Here is a 17,506-nt window from a genome sequence, read left to right on the forward strand (position 1 = left end):
TCCCTGGCGTCATTTTATGTTCCTTTCATTGTTTTTCTTTCCTACTTTTACTTAAGCTATCTTGCTTTATTTTAGGTATCCCCATAAGCTGCCCTTAATCCTCTCTGGAATGAGAAGAGTATATAAAAATCAGTCCACAGTTGCTAACTTAGTAAAGATTTTGTTCATTAGATTTGCAGAAAGTGAACAGCATGCTGAAGGAACAGAGCATTGTTTCATGAGCGTTGGTGGGGGGCTTCGGGGGGAGAGGGACGGGTCTGGACTTCTGCACAGCAGGGAGAAATCACCACCAAAGAACTTATCCATGTAACCAAAAACCACCTGTACCCCAAACACTATTGAAATAAAAATAAAAATTTAAAAACTTGTCCCTTGGGTCACAATAGGGGGGAAAATGCCACACCTTATCTCCCAGTTTAATCTTTTGAGGTACATATGAATAAGTTTTATGGTACAATGTAGCTGTACCACCAGCTCTGAGACCAGCCATCTCCCAAGCACCTGAAGCTGAAAATCTGAATCTGAATAATTCACGGGTTTTAAGCATTTATTGTGAAGGAGAACTGAGCCGGCACAGCACAGATGGCAACTCTGACTTATTTCATGGTTCTGCAGAGGGTAGGCCCTTGGAAATACAGAACCATCAGATAAATGATTGCTGGAAATGCTGGTGGAAAAATTGTTGTGTGCCTCAGTTCTAGTAGTATCTATACTCGTATTCATTCCTACTGCTCTCCAAGACATACACCTGGCGTTAATCTATTGAATTACCTCTAACAAAACTGGCTCATGATCCCCCTTCTCTGACACTTGCCTTCCTCACTGAAGAGTTGTCCCTATTTGTTCTGTCTCCCTGCTACAAACAAACTGAACACAATGTGGAGATGAGACTTAAAGGTGCTAGCTATACTCTGTTCATTGCTTGAAGAAACATATGTGAGCTGAGAAGTCTGTTCTGTGATTGCTCTGCTTGTCCACAGAGCAGAGCAAACTCTTCTCAGCGAGAGGTCAGAATAAAGCCGGCACTTAGAGCAGCAAGAATAGGATACCAATGGAGTTCTAGAGTTGCACTTCCTGATTCCAGCGCCTCACGAGGCTCAGAAATGGCTCCTGCCTCCAGTTTGCTTGTCATTCTCCTCCTCCTATGGGCCAAGGTTGCTCAGGTTGCTGTCCACCACTCTGAGGTTAATGGTGCTTCACTGAGACATTAGCCCTGAAAAGAAAATGTTTCCAGTGGAAATCACCAAAGATGCACTTAGGGACTTAAATACAATACTCATCCATTCAACAGGTATTTGTTGATGGCTACTATACTAGATCTCAGATGGTATAAATCATTGAATCAGATAAGTAATGCTGTTTACTGTCTGACAGAGGATAAGCCCATAAACTAGGTTAAATGACAATGAGGAGAAATATTTACTGGCAGAAATATACATTCATAATAAATTCTTAAGTGAATAAAGGAAATTAGAAGACAGTATGTATAATACATTTATAAAATCATATATAGTATATGTGTATCATACATATGCACATGTATATTTCTTTCAATGTGTACATATATATTTGGCATATATACCATACATATTTACGCATATATCATGTTTATAGACTGGAAGATAAAACAAAAATAATGTGAGAACTTGAAGGATACCCAATGTTAAAAGTGGTTATTACGCTGGCAAGATGATTATTGCTGGTTTTTATTGTCATACTTTTTCCTGTTGACATGTATTATTCTGAATAAAAATTATAAATGACAATATCCTTTTGGAAATTCTTCAAACATGTACAATAATATATATTTTGCAAAATCTGTCAGCATGGATGTATCTTTGTAAACCACAGAAAAAAATAAAGTCAATAACTAATTAACATTTAAATATATACCCAATAAGAGGTTGGATATTAGAAAACTTTAGAGAAACAGTAACATAAAAAATGCTTTTCTTTTTTTTTTCTTTTTTTCTTTTTTCTTTCTTTTCTTTGAGACAGAATCTTGCGCTGTTGCCCAGGCTGCGAGTGTAGTGGCACGATCTCAACTCACTGCAAGCTCTGCCTCCCTGGTTCACAGCATTCTCCTGCCTCAGCCTCCTGAGTAGCTGGGACTAAGGCGCCCACCACCATGCCCAGCTAATTTTTATGTATTTTTAGTAGAGACGGGGTTTCACCGTGTTAGCCAGGATGGTCTCAATCTCCTGACCTCATGATCTGCCCGCCTTGGCCTCCCAAAGAAAAATGCTTTTCAATATAACATTTCCAACTACGTGATATTGTTAAAAAATACAGATAAATTTTATTTTATATCATTCAACAAATATTATTGAGTACTCTCCATGTGCCAAGCACAATTCTAGGTTCTTGGTGGTACATCAGTGAATAAAATTGACAAATGTCCTTGTACTCAGCAACTTAATCATTTTAGAAGTCAAGTATGGGGGACAGCATCTATAAGTGTCAGGTCTCCTGCTTCATCTCTGTTTACCTTCCTATGTGCCTGCCACAATGCTGGGCACATGGAACACAAGCCCATCATAATGGAAGGCCTGCACTCAAGCATCTCGCTGTCCCCGGCAACATACAAATAAATAAAAGGCAAATTTACACAGCATGATAAGGGTGAGGAGGAGTAAGCACAGGGGCCATGGGCATGGATAAAAGGCAGAGTCATCCTGGGCTTTGTTTTGGGGATGGGTGATAGCAAGGAAGACTTGTTGCCAGGAGGAGACAAGATATCCTGGTTCCCATTACTATCTGAGCTGAGGCCTGAAAGAGAAATACTAATTATGCAGGTGAAGAGGCTGGAAGAGGGGCATTTCAGGAGGAGGAAGCAAGGAGAAACAGGATAGATACTGGGGAATGTAAGTGAGTCAGTATAGTTAGAGCTTAATTTGCAAGCTAGAAATGACAAAAAAATGGGGGGTAAAAAGGGTGAGCAGAGGCTGTGTGTTGTTTAAGAGTCAATGCTGTATAGTACTCAAGAGTGTGGTTATAAACCCAGACTCTGACACCTTTTAGCTGAATGGCTCAGGAAACGTTACCTAGCTGTTCTGTGGATCAGTTTCCTTACCTGTGAAGTTGTATAATGGTACATAAGTCCTTACATGGGGCTATTGTAAGTATTCAATGAAATGATCTATGTAAAAATTACTCAGAAAAGAAAGAGCTTCTTATAGTTAATTTATGCTGCTATAACAAAATACCTGAGACTGAGTATAGTTGGCTCTTGAGCAATTCAGGGTGAGGGGTGACGGCCCTCTGTGTAGTCAAAAATCCATCTGTAACTTTCAGCTTCCCCAAAATGTAACTACTAATAGCCCTCTGTTGACTGGAAGCCTTACTGGTAACTTAAACAGTATTTACAGCAGCTTCCCATCACTTGTATTATCACCTGAGCTCCCTGGCATTAGATTCTTAAAGGAGTGTGAACCCTATTGGGAACTGCACCTGCGAGGGATCTAGGTTGCATGCTCCTTATGAGAATCTAATGCCTGATGATCTGTCACTGTCTCCCATTACCCTCAGATGGAGTTGTCTAGTTGCAGGAAAACAAGCTCCAGGCTCCCACTGATTCTACATTATGATGAGCTGTGTAATTATGATGAGCATTGTAATTATAATTTACAATGTAATAATAATAGGAATAAAGTGCACAGTAAATGTAATGTGCTTGAATCATCCCAAAATCATCCCTTCCCTGGTCTGTGGAAAAATTGTATCCCAGGAAACTGGTTCCTGGTGCTGAAAATGTTGGGGACCTCTGCACTAAACCGTATTCCCAAGCCCATTATAAGCCTATAGATACAACAAGTAAAATACATTCCTTAGGGCATTTCAGGATGAGGTGGTTTTTGGGGGTAAAAAGGTGATTATGACCTATAAAGAGATGGTTATGAGTTGAGAAGATGAATTCTATCCTTGAAAATATGATGATTTATAGAAAAATAATTTTTCATATAAATCTCTTTGTTAGTTTGGTAAAAATGTTGAGAGACAGTGCAGTATACAAAAAGCCCAGAGTGAGAATTAGGGCCTAAGTGTGACCTTGAGTACATTCTTTAAGTTCTTTGAGATTTGGCATTTTTGTCTTTCCCTAAAAGAATTGGACTAGCTGATAACAGGTCCTGGGCAGCTCCAAATTGCTATGGTGCTGTGATCCCTGGTCAGCTTCCAGAAGAACATCATAATGGACTCTTAGATGACAATGGACTTCTTCAGGCTTTTATAAGTCATGTGTCCCATTCTCTGGCTGGTGACCAACAGTTTAGGGTCATGGACTTGGGGTGAGCAGGGCTGCACCCAGAGAAAACTTGAGAACCAAGCAAAGGTAATCTACATGCTTGCTCAATTGTCAGTTTTTATCTTTTCTTTAAAAAAAAAAATTTTATTTTAAGTTCCGGGATACATGTGCAGGACGTGCAGGTTTGTTACATAGGTAAATGCGTGCATGGTGGTTTGCTGCACCTACCAACCCGTCCTCTAGGTATTAAGAGCCACATGCATTAGCTGTTTATCCTAATGCTCTCCCCGCTTCCCTCTATTCTTGTCTTTCTTCCTAGTCACCTCCAAACTCTTAATGTCTTCCTTACACCTGTGTACATTATAAAATTTTCTCATTAAGTTTTCTCAGCACATTTTCCCATGGTGTCTGCCTTCACAGCATTTCAGGAATTTTCAAATGTATTCCCTCAGCATCTGAATTTCACTTTCATTATTCCCCAGATGCTGGCTAACTAACTAGTCAGTTGGAGAAACAAATCAGGACCATGGGGGTAATGGTTGATAGTAGCCTAATCCCTAATATGACAGGGACCATTCAGGGACTTAGTCCCAAGAATCTAATGGGGCAGGGTTAGAGGAACTTTTGGAGTTTGCATAACCTAGCTATATTTAACACAAGGTCTGGATGAAGAATTAATTTACATATTGTCAGAGAGTTTTCTTCAGTTCAAGCCAACAGAGCAAATATTTATTAAGTGTGACTATATGGCAGGGGTTTGAAGTTTTTTTGCTCTCATGCAAGCTCCAGTTGAACTCCAAGCACAATTCAAACAAATTGTTTCCATTTCTGGAAAGGGTTTCTGCACTCAACTGCTGCCTCTTCCAAGTTCTGTGACCTGGGAAATATAATCTTCGTAGAAACCTAAGGTCCCCATTACTTTTATTTGTCTTAAACCCAGAACAAATCCCAATAGATTAGCATCCTGCTTTCCACTCTCCAGCCTTCACCTGACCCCTCTTACGTCTCCAGAATCATGGGTACTTCCTAAGGAAAAATGCCCCTGACGCCAAACAACAGAGAAAGAAGGAGAGCACAAAGATGGGAAAGCAGCACAGGTGCTTATATCAGTGACTGTAATAAAGACATGTCTTTCTTCAGAAGTAGGAAATACAATACGTCATGATAAACACTACACTACTGCTATCTATTAATTGTCATTGAGCATAAGATTTGGAAGTTTTCACAGAAATGACTATTTTGAGCTGGGCTTTTAATGATGAATAAGTGTTTACCAGTTCAAGCTGTAGGCAAATTCCATGTCCAGGGAAGTACATGAGCAAAATTTGAGAGTTGTAAGCATGCATGGGCTGATCAGGAGATAGCACGGAGTAGGGTGAGGCTGGACCATAGGATACATGGGACCAGAGCTGAGAGATGAAGTAGAAAGGTTGGGTGACTGAGATTAGAGTTTGTGTACTTGGCCTGAAAAAAATTCAACATAGGAATGAGTCTTAACATTTTCTGGGACCTAGGAAGCTCTATTACTATGTTGGAGCCTAGTGGGAGAATCCTGGAGTAGTCAGGAAACATAAATTCTAATCCTGGTTGTGTCTGAACCAAGATTATCTGGTGGCATATTCCTCATGAGTTATGTAGGAACTGGACCAGGTGATCCAGGTCCTTTTCTGCCTTATCCTGGTTTTAGGAATGTCAGACATAAACTAATGTCATTTTGTAATGGTGCCACCCATGGCCCCAGGATGTGGTTGCAGGGGAAGGACTGTTATTGAAATACCATTATTGGTTTCTGCCAGAAGCATCTTTATAGTAATGACATTTTATTTTATTTTATTATTTCATTACATTTCATTTCACTGTTTAACTCTCCAGGAAACACTGGCCAAGTCAGATTCCTACATTTCTTTACTGGAAAGCATTGGCTGTTTTAGTTAAATACATGACCTCAATCCTAAAGCATCGAGATGTGTGTGTGTGTGTGTGTGTGTGTGTAGAAATTGCCATTATGTCTTGGAGTCGCTTAGAGATTTGAGTGGAGTCCTGTTGGCTGACAACAAGTGTGGCATCTGTTGAGTAGGGTCGGATGAAGAAAAGTGAAATTCATGTTGCTGTTAGCAGACACAAGGTAACTAGAGGCCTGAGAAATTTATAAAGACCATGTTCCTACCCCTCTAGACCCTCAACTCCAGGATTGTAGCCAAATCCATCTGTGTGTGAGACACTTCATGGAGCAGGCCTTGCCATGTAGGGACCACGGTGGTCAGGCTGACCTGAAGGAGTCCCAGCTTCATCCATATTATCGGTGTGATTTGAGTAACCTGCTGAATCTGTGAGCGCCTCGGTTTCCTCATTCATAAAGTGATCCTTCATAGGGTTACTATTAAGATACAATGGTGATCAATATCTGAAAATGCTTGCCTCATTATGTAAGTGCTCAGTAAACTGTAGAATTATTTCTTCCTACTGAGTCAAAAGCAGCCCCCGATACCGATTGCTCAGACTTCCCTTCTTTAGAAGAAATCATCCTGGTTCCTTAAACCTTTCGACTGAGTCTTGTTTCCCAGCCTCTTATTATCTCTGTGGTTGTTTACAAACATTGCTTTTAGTGCTCCTTTGGTGACATTTGAGAAAAGCCCAACCTTTGGGAGCTGACAGCCACAGTTACATGCCAGTCTGCCTCATTCTTATCCATCACACTCCTTCCACTTCCAGTATCCTCCCTCCTCCTGGGATGCGAGCCAAGTGGAAAGAGCTTAGCCACTATCCCCACCCCTTCCCAAATGGTGGTGATGACTAGTCCTCACAGCAGCCACTCCTGAGACTGACTCTTGGCAAGGGTTCAGCTGCTACCAAGAAGTAAATCCTGCCCCTGCAGCTTCTTGGGATGAGGGAGTCATAAAAAGAGAAGGAGGGTTTCTCTGTTGCAAGTTCATCTGTAGCATTTTTAATTCAGCAATGAATAGAGTGTATAAATTCTTCGAGGGGCCAGAATTGACACCACTGCCAAACAGTCTCCTACTAATGCATAACTAATGCAAAACCAATGCATGGCTGGATATCCAATACTGGATAGTTACTTCAACTTGAACTGAACTGAAATAGCATTTTGTGTGTGTGTGTGTTAAATGTGACCCACTACTACGAAATAAGGAAAGAATCCCTGAAAGTTTTCCCGTTACATAAAAACAATCATGTGCTTATTGAATTAATATTTTTAGCAAACATCCAAGTGCAGATTGTATGTCAGATTCTATTCTTAGGGACTTAGTATGTGTTCATATTAAATGATAATATTTGTAACATTTACAATGTAAATAAGTCTGTGTCTTTTTTAGTTAATTAGTTTGTTTTCTCTCTCACAGTACTACTTACTTTCCACAAATGTCAAATTGAGGTTGAAAGCAGGTATGCCTTTGTCTGGAGTAGAATCAGATCCCATAAATAGAATCTTTGGCTAAGCCTATTATTTGAATGTATATAGCATCATAGTCTTCATAGTTTCTGCATTTCAGGCTAGAATAATAATCTAGTGCCTCTACCTAAAACATTTTAGAATTCCCATCACCACCTAGATTTCACTAATTCTTATTCTTTCAACTGAACAAAATGTTTGCGTGCTAAGAAAGTGCTTGACACCTTATTTTACCAACTTCTTGTGCCTTTCCAGAATATTTATAACATTAAAATGGTGATGTTGTGGTGGTAATATTAAGATGAGACTCAGAAATGGAAATTTCCACAATAGAAACCAGAAAATTTCCTGGCTTTTGTGTAGATTCTGACTCTTAGAATCATATAAGACTAAAATTTGTCATAAAGACCAGCAGGGGATCTACAAACTTGGTTGTCTGGCAAATTTTGATCTTTAAGAGAAAGGTCAAATCAAATATTACTTGAAAACTTCAGACAGGAAAACTGAATTTGAAAGATCCTTTTTGAGACAGTTATTAATGCATTTAAATCCCACCCCAAAACTGTCAGTTCTTCATTGTTATACTATTATTAAGGTTTCCTTGAGCTTACTGTGTGATTCCCCGATGCATTTCAATTGATAATTGGATTACATTTCGGGTAATGACTTCCATAATTAGTTTAATGCACATTCTAAGTGCAAAGAACTGTCAGGAAGCTAAAAATCTGCCATATGATATTAGATTCTTAACTCAAAGTTTTTCAGTCCAGTTGTTTAATTCAAAATTGACTTGTTTCTGCTAAAACAACAAAAAAAATCCTTTAAAAGAATTCCGGTGCTTTTTTCTTCACCTCTTCCCTGAAGTAGAGAGAGAAAAAAACCAAGTCTCAAAAAGATTTGTCTGACTAATGAAAAAAGGAATGAATCCTCTTAGTTCTATGCAGGAACTATGGGGTTAGCATGAGTCACAGCATCATTTCTGGGGGTCACTGGTTCTGCTGAATTGTTCCTGAGTAAGGAGCCCATGTTTGGGGATGCTCCCTTACTATAAATAGTAGTTGAGGAAAGCTTCTTTGAATTGCAGAAATACTGATAATGATAATTTCTCGAGGTAAATTTAATTCAAGAGTGTTTAACCTCCTTCAGATTACTAGATACTCAGTATAAATGGGCTCTCCTAACTGCTACAAATGCTAACTTGACAAGACTTTTTTTCTGCTAGTTCTCAGCACCAGAAATTAAATGAAATGTACTAAAGAAGCAGATACGTCTCCCTCCTTGTTCTCACAGCTTTTCTTTGTTTTTGTCTTTTCTTAAAAAGAAATGAGTGAGACAGTAGCCAAAAATGGAATTTAGTTCTTGATTTCTTCCCATCTATGTGCTAAACTCATTAATTATTTCTTTTTCCAATCAAAGGAGAAATTAATTACTAATCTTTGCTAAAGCTGTCAGGCTAATTTATTGACTGATAAACATATTGGTTTTCTCCTTTTTTTTTTTGTTTTTTTTTTTTGTCTTCTCTTTTCTCATAAACAAACATTTCAACAAAGTCTATTACCAACCATTAAAAAAATACAATTCTTACTACAAATACCATGATTCTATACATGAGATACGAAGAAACATGATGTTTGGTTTTCATATCTTTTGATATAGCTGCATGGTAAAAGGATTTAAATGCAGAATATCAGACTGTAAGTTAGACCTACCTATGGAGCCAGCCAACCATGAGTGAATCCCTGGCCAAGGAGATCAAGAAGAGGAATTCTGCAGGTGTATCCATCAGAGTCTTCCCGAGAAACACATGAGTGTGTGTTCATCTCTGTGTATGTGTATGTGTGTGCATTGTGTGTGCGTGTGTATATGCATATGTGTGGGCATGTGTGTATGTGTGGACATGTATGTGTATGTATATGTGTATATGTGTGTAAGTATATGTGTATGTGTGTGTGTGTGTGTGTGTGTGTGTGTGTGTAGAGAAAGTTTGAAAATTTTAGGCAGTCTGGAAACTCAGACAGGTGTTAATTTAGTCTTGAGGCAAAATTTCTTTCCAAGAATCCTCAGTTTTTATTCTTAAGGCCTTCAACTTGTTGGATGAGAGTTACTCATATTATTGAGGGTAGATTCATTTACTTAAAGTCAGCTGATAACAGATATTAAACACCTCTACAAAACTACCTTCACAGTAGTACTTGGATTCGTATTTGATTAAATAACTGGGACCATAGCCTAGCAAGGCTGACACACAAACTGTCATGACAGGCATGGAGAAGCACAACACGGGTTCAGATTATGCTGTTTCATACCTCCATGCCCTTGTACAAGCTATAACCACCCTTTGGAATGCCCTCCCTTATGTTGTTCCTTATTTCTGAATGAGTTTTCTACTTATTCATTCAGATTTCACCCCCTTACTAACGTATGGGTCATGGGGATGGAAAGAAAAGAGGAGATTCAAGAGCAATTTAGGAAAATCAATAGGACCTGGTGACCGATGTATTTGGAAATGGGAGAAGAAACAGAAATACGTGATAACTCCCAGGTGCCTGCCTTGGATAAAGTAATTGGCGGTATCATTCACTGATACAGACAATGGAAGAGAAAAGTAGATTTGGCAAAGAAAATGGTCATTTGGACACATTGAGTGTGAGTTGCCTGTGAATCATCCAGGTGAAGATGGACAGAGGGAAGATAGGGCTATGAAAAGAGATCTCAACTATTGAGCTCTGCACATACGGATCTGAGATGTGCCCATATGTAAATAATGAAATAATGGGAATGGAAGAAGTCACCTAAGGACTTACACAAAGTGAGAAGATCAAGGACAGAATCCTGAAAAACACCAGAAGAATAAATAGGCCAAGAGAAGAAAGGTCTTTGAAGGAGACTGAGAAATGATTGTCAAAGAAGTAGAAGGAAAACTAGGCAAATGTGGTGTCACAAAATAAAGGCAATCAATCAGTGTCAGATGGAGCAGATAAGTCAAACAAGATGAAGTCCAAAATGTTTTCCACTAGAGTTAGCAACAAGGCTGTTGGTGATCTTGGAGAGAACATTTACAGTGAAATGGTGGGGGTGGAAGCTGGAGTGAAGTAGGATAAAGAATGGATAGGACATCAAGTAATGGAAGCAGTAACTGTAGACAAATCTTCCATTGACCAACCTTCACTATGTAAATAAAGAGATTGGTTCTTGGACTCTAGCAGTCTTGTTTCAGGAGGTTGAAACCACACCATGATTTAAACAGGGGAAGTTTAATAGAAAGAATTAAAATGATTAAGCTATGATACTAAAGTAACCATAGACTAAAAGAATACTTTATATATGGTACCTCAGAGCAGAAGGAGAGAGAGGCACAAACTTGGAAGGTGGCACCCTTCCCAAGACTGCGGTTCAAATCTCATTATAGAATGTGTAGTTGAATTCAGCAGATGGTAGGGAAGTTTGCTGGTTTGCTCATCAGAACTGTAGTCACAGCAGGCAAGAATATGCTGGAGGGCAGGCAAGGCTGGGAGCCATAGCTGGTGGCCAGTGCCTGGCAATGCAGCAGGAGTGGGACCTTACTGCTGCAGGAGGCCTGGAGTTCACATGGGAGGAAAATGAGATTGAGAGGGGCACAGCATCAAGAGGCCTATGGGAGATGGACCTGAGGACTGGAGTGAGTGCAAGCAACCAGGGAGCCAATGCCAGCAGGAGGCTGGAGCACAGGGTGTCTGTATGGAGAAGGCAGCAGAAAGATGATCGCTGGGCCATACTGGGGCTGCAAAGCCGCCGAAGGACAATGCCTTCTGGGCTAGTGGCTGAGGCCAAGCACCTCCAGATGTCCCCACACCCACACTGTTGACCCACTAAACTACAGCCTGAAGCCTCAGGAGAGCCCTTCTTCCTGCAACATCCCTCCAGGGCTCTCTCGTGAGAAAGCATAATATCATGCTCACTTTAATAGAGAAATGCTTTATTACAGAGCATATATTGAGGCTGATTTGGAGCTGAGAGACAATCAACTGATATTGGCACAGACTCCGTACAACTTGCTACTTTGTTTACTAGAGACCTTTCCTTCCATGGCTGGTAAAGATTAATGGGATAGGATTGAGGAAGCAATTAAGCTGGGAGATCATGAATTTGCAGCAGCTCCAATTTGCAGAGCTATTTGCTTTGTCATCAGTTTTAAGCCCTCTGGGCATATGGATAGAGAATGCTGATGGAGTACTGATCCAGATTTTGGTTTTACTGGTGAGGGTGAAGAGGGAGATAGTGATTTGTGTACCAAAGACTTCAGTGAACGACAGAAAGTCTCCAGGAGACAGTAAATGACGTTACCAAGGAGGGCTAGAAGTGGGACTGTGGAACAACGTGAGGCTCAGGAAGGATAAACTTTACTAGAGTGGGAATCATCAGTGGTTTGGAAGCCACTGAGGGAAGCCAGGAGAGGGCCAAGTCCTCCTCTTGGCTCAAAGGTCTGAAGAGGTTGAAGATGTAAGGAAGTCAGCACTGGAATAAAGGACCCAGAGACCATGGTAAAATAGAAGGGGTAGTCAATAGCAGATGGCACCTGAGGTGAGGCATTTCTGAGCAGTAACAGCATGACAAGGAAGGGAGCCTGGCCCTTCCTTCAGGAGTTGAGAAAAAAGCATGCACGACAGCTACTAGCCTCAAATGTCCTAACTTGGCCACAAGTTTGTTTGTTTGTTTTTGTATTTGAAGTGGTATTCTGGTCTCAGAGATGTGACAAGGGCTGCCACAAGGCTTGTGAAAGGGAGGCGAGGGTCCCGTTCTGGGCAAGGGCTTGCTCAGTGCTCACAACAGTAGTCAGGGTCCTGGTTAGGATTCCAGGATGCTTGTGAACTTTTAATTTTATTATTTGCTTTTAACTTAGGTATTCTCTTAGTATAAAAACAATGTAACCACACTGCAGAAAATTTGGAAATTGAGAAAAAAGAAAATAATAACAATTTCATCGACCCTAATGTAATGATTTGAAAGTTTCTCCTAAAGCTTTTTCCCTATGCACATTTAAACATCTTGTTATACTCATAGTGATACACAATTTTATATATTTTCACCTAACAAATCGTAGACATTCTTAATGTGCTGTGTAGTCTTCATAATTATAATAAAGGTTTGTGTAATAGTTCTTTCACTGGATGCATTATAATTTATTTCTCTATTGTTAGACTGATTTTCTCAGAACTGTTAACAAGTCGTTCAGTGAACTATGATCTGTGGTCATGGCTGTGTATGACTATTCATTCATTTTTATGCCAGAGTTAGTATTTCTAAAATTCTTGTACCCAAACCATAGCTATTCATGAAGAGTTTCCTAGGCTACATTTTGAATTCAACATATCTTTGATGACATCATAGTGGAATGCCTTTTATTTAAGAGGGAGGTCCGCAATTCTATCTGATATTTCTTTGACTCAGCATCAAAGGCTTTCATGCATTTTTAGTCTTTTATAAGTCAGAAGTGAAAGAAGATAAAGGAGCTCAATGTCTTTAGAAATAACACGTTTTTCAGTGGCTAGAAATCTGGAAGCTTATTCATTATGAGTATTTCTCAAACCACCCTCACCCCTGCTTTCCCCAATTCAACTGCAGCTGCCTCTTAGTGTTTCAGTTCTCACCTGCACGACTGGATAAAATATTAAAGTAGAGTAAAATAAACTCATAAATGTGTCTTGGGATGGATTTCAGTTACGTTCTGTGAAAACCCATGTTTTAAGGTGAGTAGCGTTCTTTGGCAGCAAGCCAGTCCCGGAGGAGACTGGATATTCTCACGGTACAACTAAAGAATAAGGCAGGGAACGGGGGCGGGGTGCAGGGGGCAGTGTGAGGAAGCCTGGAACTCAGTGCTGAATCAGTGAATCACCAGCTTAGGGGCCTCATGCTCCCCAGGTCTGGGGATAAGATTAGTCTCCAAATGTGGAATGGTGCCCTGCCTACAGGTTAGGGTTAAGTGACCTTACCTGTAAAAGAGAATGCAGGGCAATGAAACCAAGTGAGTAAGGACTTGGTTTCAGAACCAAGAACCAAGGACTCTTCCATTATCACTATGAAACCAGAACTATGTCAGGGCTGTGTCGGAAATGAAATGACTGATACTAGTTCCCAAAGGAGACTGTTTAAGTTTAAGAAATTTTGCAGCTTTTTGACTTACACTGGTAATTTGAAATCAGCTATTATAGGAGTATCTACAACACAGAAATTAGCACCACAGAATTACACCACGGAAATGCTACTAATCAGGACTTTTCTCCCCACAAAATCTGATGGCTAAACATTTACCAGAACACCTCTGGGGGTACCTCCACTTTTAGTAATAGGCAATTTCACTTTTTCTCTTTTTGTTAGAGAGTCAATGTCTCTGAGCCTCAGTTTTCTTATGTATAAAATGTGAAACTCAGCATTTAGATTGGAAAGATATTTTAGAAATTATATGGCCCAAACTTTTTATTTCACTGATGCTTATTATCTCTGACCAGAAGGTGGTGTATGTATTTTTTTCCTCAGAGACAGAAGCCATGAATGCATCTATCACTTAGTAAGATAATCAGCATTACCCAGTCCCTCCTGAAGCAGGATTCTTAGCAATTGAAGCCTAATGTATTGCAGTGCTTGGCACATTTTCATCTCATGGTGATGAGCCAGGCAGCAATAGCAAATCCCAGACTGGGAGCCCAGGTAGCCAACTGGGAAGGGGAAGCCAGTCAGTCTTGGAAGAAACAGGTAGGTCCTTGTGGTTTGATGGGTTAGGGTGTCATCTGATGAGTTGAGGTGGGAAAAGATAAGATCCAGGCCAGGCACAGTGGCTCAGGCCTGTAATCCCAGCAATTTGAGAGGCAGAGGTGGACAGATCACCTGAGGTCAGGAGTTTGAGACCAGCCTGGCTAACATGGCAAAACCCCATCTCTGCTAGAAATACAAAAATTAGCTGGGTGTGGTGGCATGCACCTGTAATCCCAGCTACTCAGGGGGCTGAGGCAGAAGCATTGCTTGAATCCGTAAGGCAGAGGTGGCAATGAGCTGAGAATGCGCCACTGCACTCCAGTCTGGGCAAAAGAGTGAGACTCAGTCTCAAACATAAATTAATAAATAAAAGATCCAGGCTGGGTGCAGTGGCTCACGCCTGTAATCCCAGCACTTTGGGAGGCTGAGGCGGGCGGATCACGAGGTCAGGAGATCAAGACCATCCTTGTAAAACCCCATCTCTACTAAAAATACAAAAAATTAGCTGGGCGCAGTGATAGGCGCCTGCAGTCCCAGCTACTCAGGAGACTGAGGCAGGAGAATGGTGTGAACCAGAGAGGTGGAGCTTGCAGTGAGCTAAGATCATGCCTCTGCACTCCAGCCTGGGCAACAGAGCGAGACTCCCTCTCAAAACAAACAAACAAACAAACAAAAATTCAAACCCAGCCAAAGTCAGGGTTTTCATTCAAACAGATGGGACAATCATCTGACAAAGTCTAGGCAGTAGGACAGTAGATGTAAGAAAAAAAATTAGTTTTCAGAAGTTCATGCTGAAGTTCAGGAAAAAAAAAAGAGTCTTATCATTAACAACAGTTGAGATCCCAGGGCCTATTTCAAATTGCCTAGCATACACACTACATACACAATATCAAAGCTTGGCATTGTCAATATAAACTTCTAGAATGTAAAATCCACTGCGCCCTTTGCCTTAGGAATATAGACCTTTTGTAACAAGGAAAATGGTCTTGATTCCTAGTTCAAAAAGATCCTTGAAAGATGTCTTGGGAAAATAGATGAGGGCATGTACTTTTCCCTCTAAGACTCTTATTATTCTTTTCATGATATGTTAACATTTTACTCCCATGCCTTGATTCCAATCAATGTGGCAGTTAATTTTGATTACAGAAACCTATCTCTGAATTGGCTTGCTGCATCAAGTTCAGATTTTGACTAAATTCACTAGCCTTTCTTTACTTGCTAGCGATCAGAAGAGCAATTAAGCCATCTTTTGATTGAGCAATCAAAAACAATAAATCCCTTTCATTTAAATATAGGGATGCAGGTGCGGAAATAGATTTCTCTTAGTTATGACCAGATAAGTGCTGGCATCAAGATAGAAATACGGTCTCTGAGGAACAGGTACCAATGGAGACAGCTGATACGAACTTGACTAGGAGATAGAGCCATTTAGGGGCCCAAATCAGAGCCCAATTAGTGGAGTTTTAAATTCAAAGGATAACTTCTCAGATTACCCTTATCAAAGACAGCATCGCTCCAACAACACAGGGTGAAAGTGAATCTTGAGGTGGTGTGGATTTAGGAAAACAGCAGGCATTACATTATTACAGATGAATTGGCTTAGAATATCTCATTTTTCTTGGTAACTAAGTGATGGAAAAAGGATGTCATGTCCACAATATCACTAATAATAGCTAATGAATGTTATTCTCCCACAAAACAGGGGTTGTTAGCCATAGTTGAGTCATGCTAAGTTCTCCAGTAGCATTGTCAGCATTCTCCATCTTACAAGTCTGGCACAAGGAGGCACATTTAAGTTGATTTGACAGATAGCCTGCATGCGATTTCTTCAATTTTGGAAAATCCCTTCATCTCAGTTGTTTCCCCATGTACCTTAATTTATGCTAATTTTCCTCAGTCTCACCTTTTTTTCCCCTCCGTATTGCCAAGTTCATAGACTATAAATTTTTGGCATTTCATTAATTTTGTTACAGAAATAAATTAGTCAAATCTTGTCAAATTAGCCAGCATTTGGAAGAATTAGTATCAAAAATATTTTATTAATTTTTATTTTTTCTTGAGTTTAGCTTATAGTAAAGGGAATTTTACTCACTGCAATTTAAATGGGATTTGATAAACAAATATTTATTAGTTATTTTACTACCTAAAACATACATTATTAGGCTGGGCGCGGTGGCTCATGCCTGTAATCCCAGCACTTTGGGAGGCCGAGGCGCACGGATCACGAGGTCAGTAGATCGAGACCATCCTGGCTAACATGGTGAAACCCCGTCTCTACTAAAAATACAAAAAAAAAATTAGCTGGGCGTGGTGGCGAGCACCTGTGGTCCCAGCTGCTCGGGAGGCTGAGGCAGGAGAATGGTGTGAATCTGGAAGGCGGAGCTGGCAGTGAGCTGAGAGCACACCACTGCACTGCAGCCTGGGCAACACAGCGAGACTCTGTCTAAAAAAAAAATACATTATTAACTATAATAGTATTTTTTAGGAAGCCAGTAAGAGTTCCTCACAATGTTTTACCTATAATGCCTTATGAAAATATTACTATCATGGATTGATTAGTCAGTTTTTCCCCTGAGGGTAACTACTCACATATATGCATGATTAAAAAAAAATGTTTCTCTTCTTCAACAATAGGAACATAACATTTTTATTAATGGCGGTCCTAGAGTGGATGGGAGAAAATGGTGTGAACGTGGGCCACTAGACAAAAAAGTCTATCCTACCAACCACTAAACAATACTAAATCTGTATGACCAATGCGCTAATTATAAAAGATGCCATCTGTGACACTCAGTCAAGAAAACAGGACTTGGGTAAACTAATAAAGTTGAGATGAGGACAAGGGCACGGCCTGAAATTAGGCACATGGTATTATTAGTCATGGGGGTGCTAAGGGCAATGGTAAAAACAATATTAATAGATAAGAGCAAGGTACATGGCTAGTGTAAAATACGCTAGCTAGAGCAGAAACTGTTTTGTCTTAAGAAAGCATATCTTATCTGGCCCTGTGGTTGTTGAAAAATTGGGGAATTGATTGATTGCACTTCACAACTGATGGGCTGTGTGGAATGTACCAAATGAGCACTGATGAATAACAGCTGTTTGTGATTTCCAACGCCAGC

This window comes from Colobus angolensis, unplaced genomic scaffold, assembly GCF_000951035.1.
Source record: "Colobus angolensis palliatus isolate OR3802 unplaced genomic scaffold, Cang.pa_1.0 Scaffold41, whole genome shotgun sequence".
Lineage (NCBI taxonomy): Eukaryota > Metazoa > Chordata > Mammalia > Primates > Cercopithecidae > Colobus > Colobus angolensis.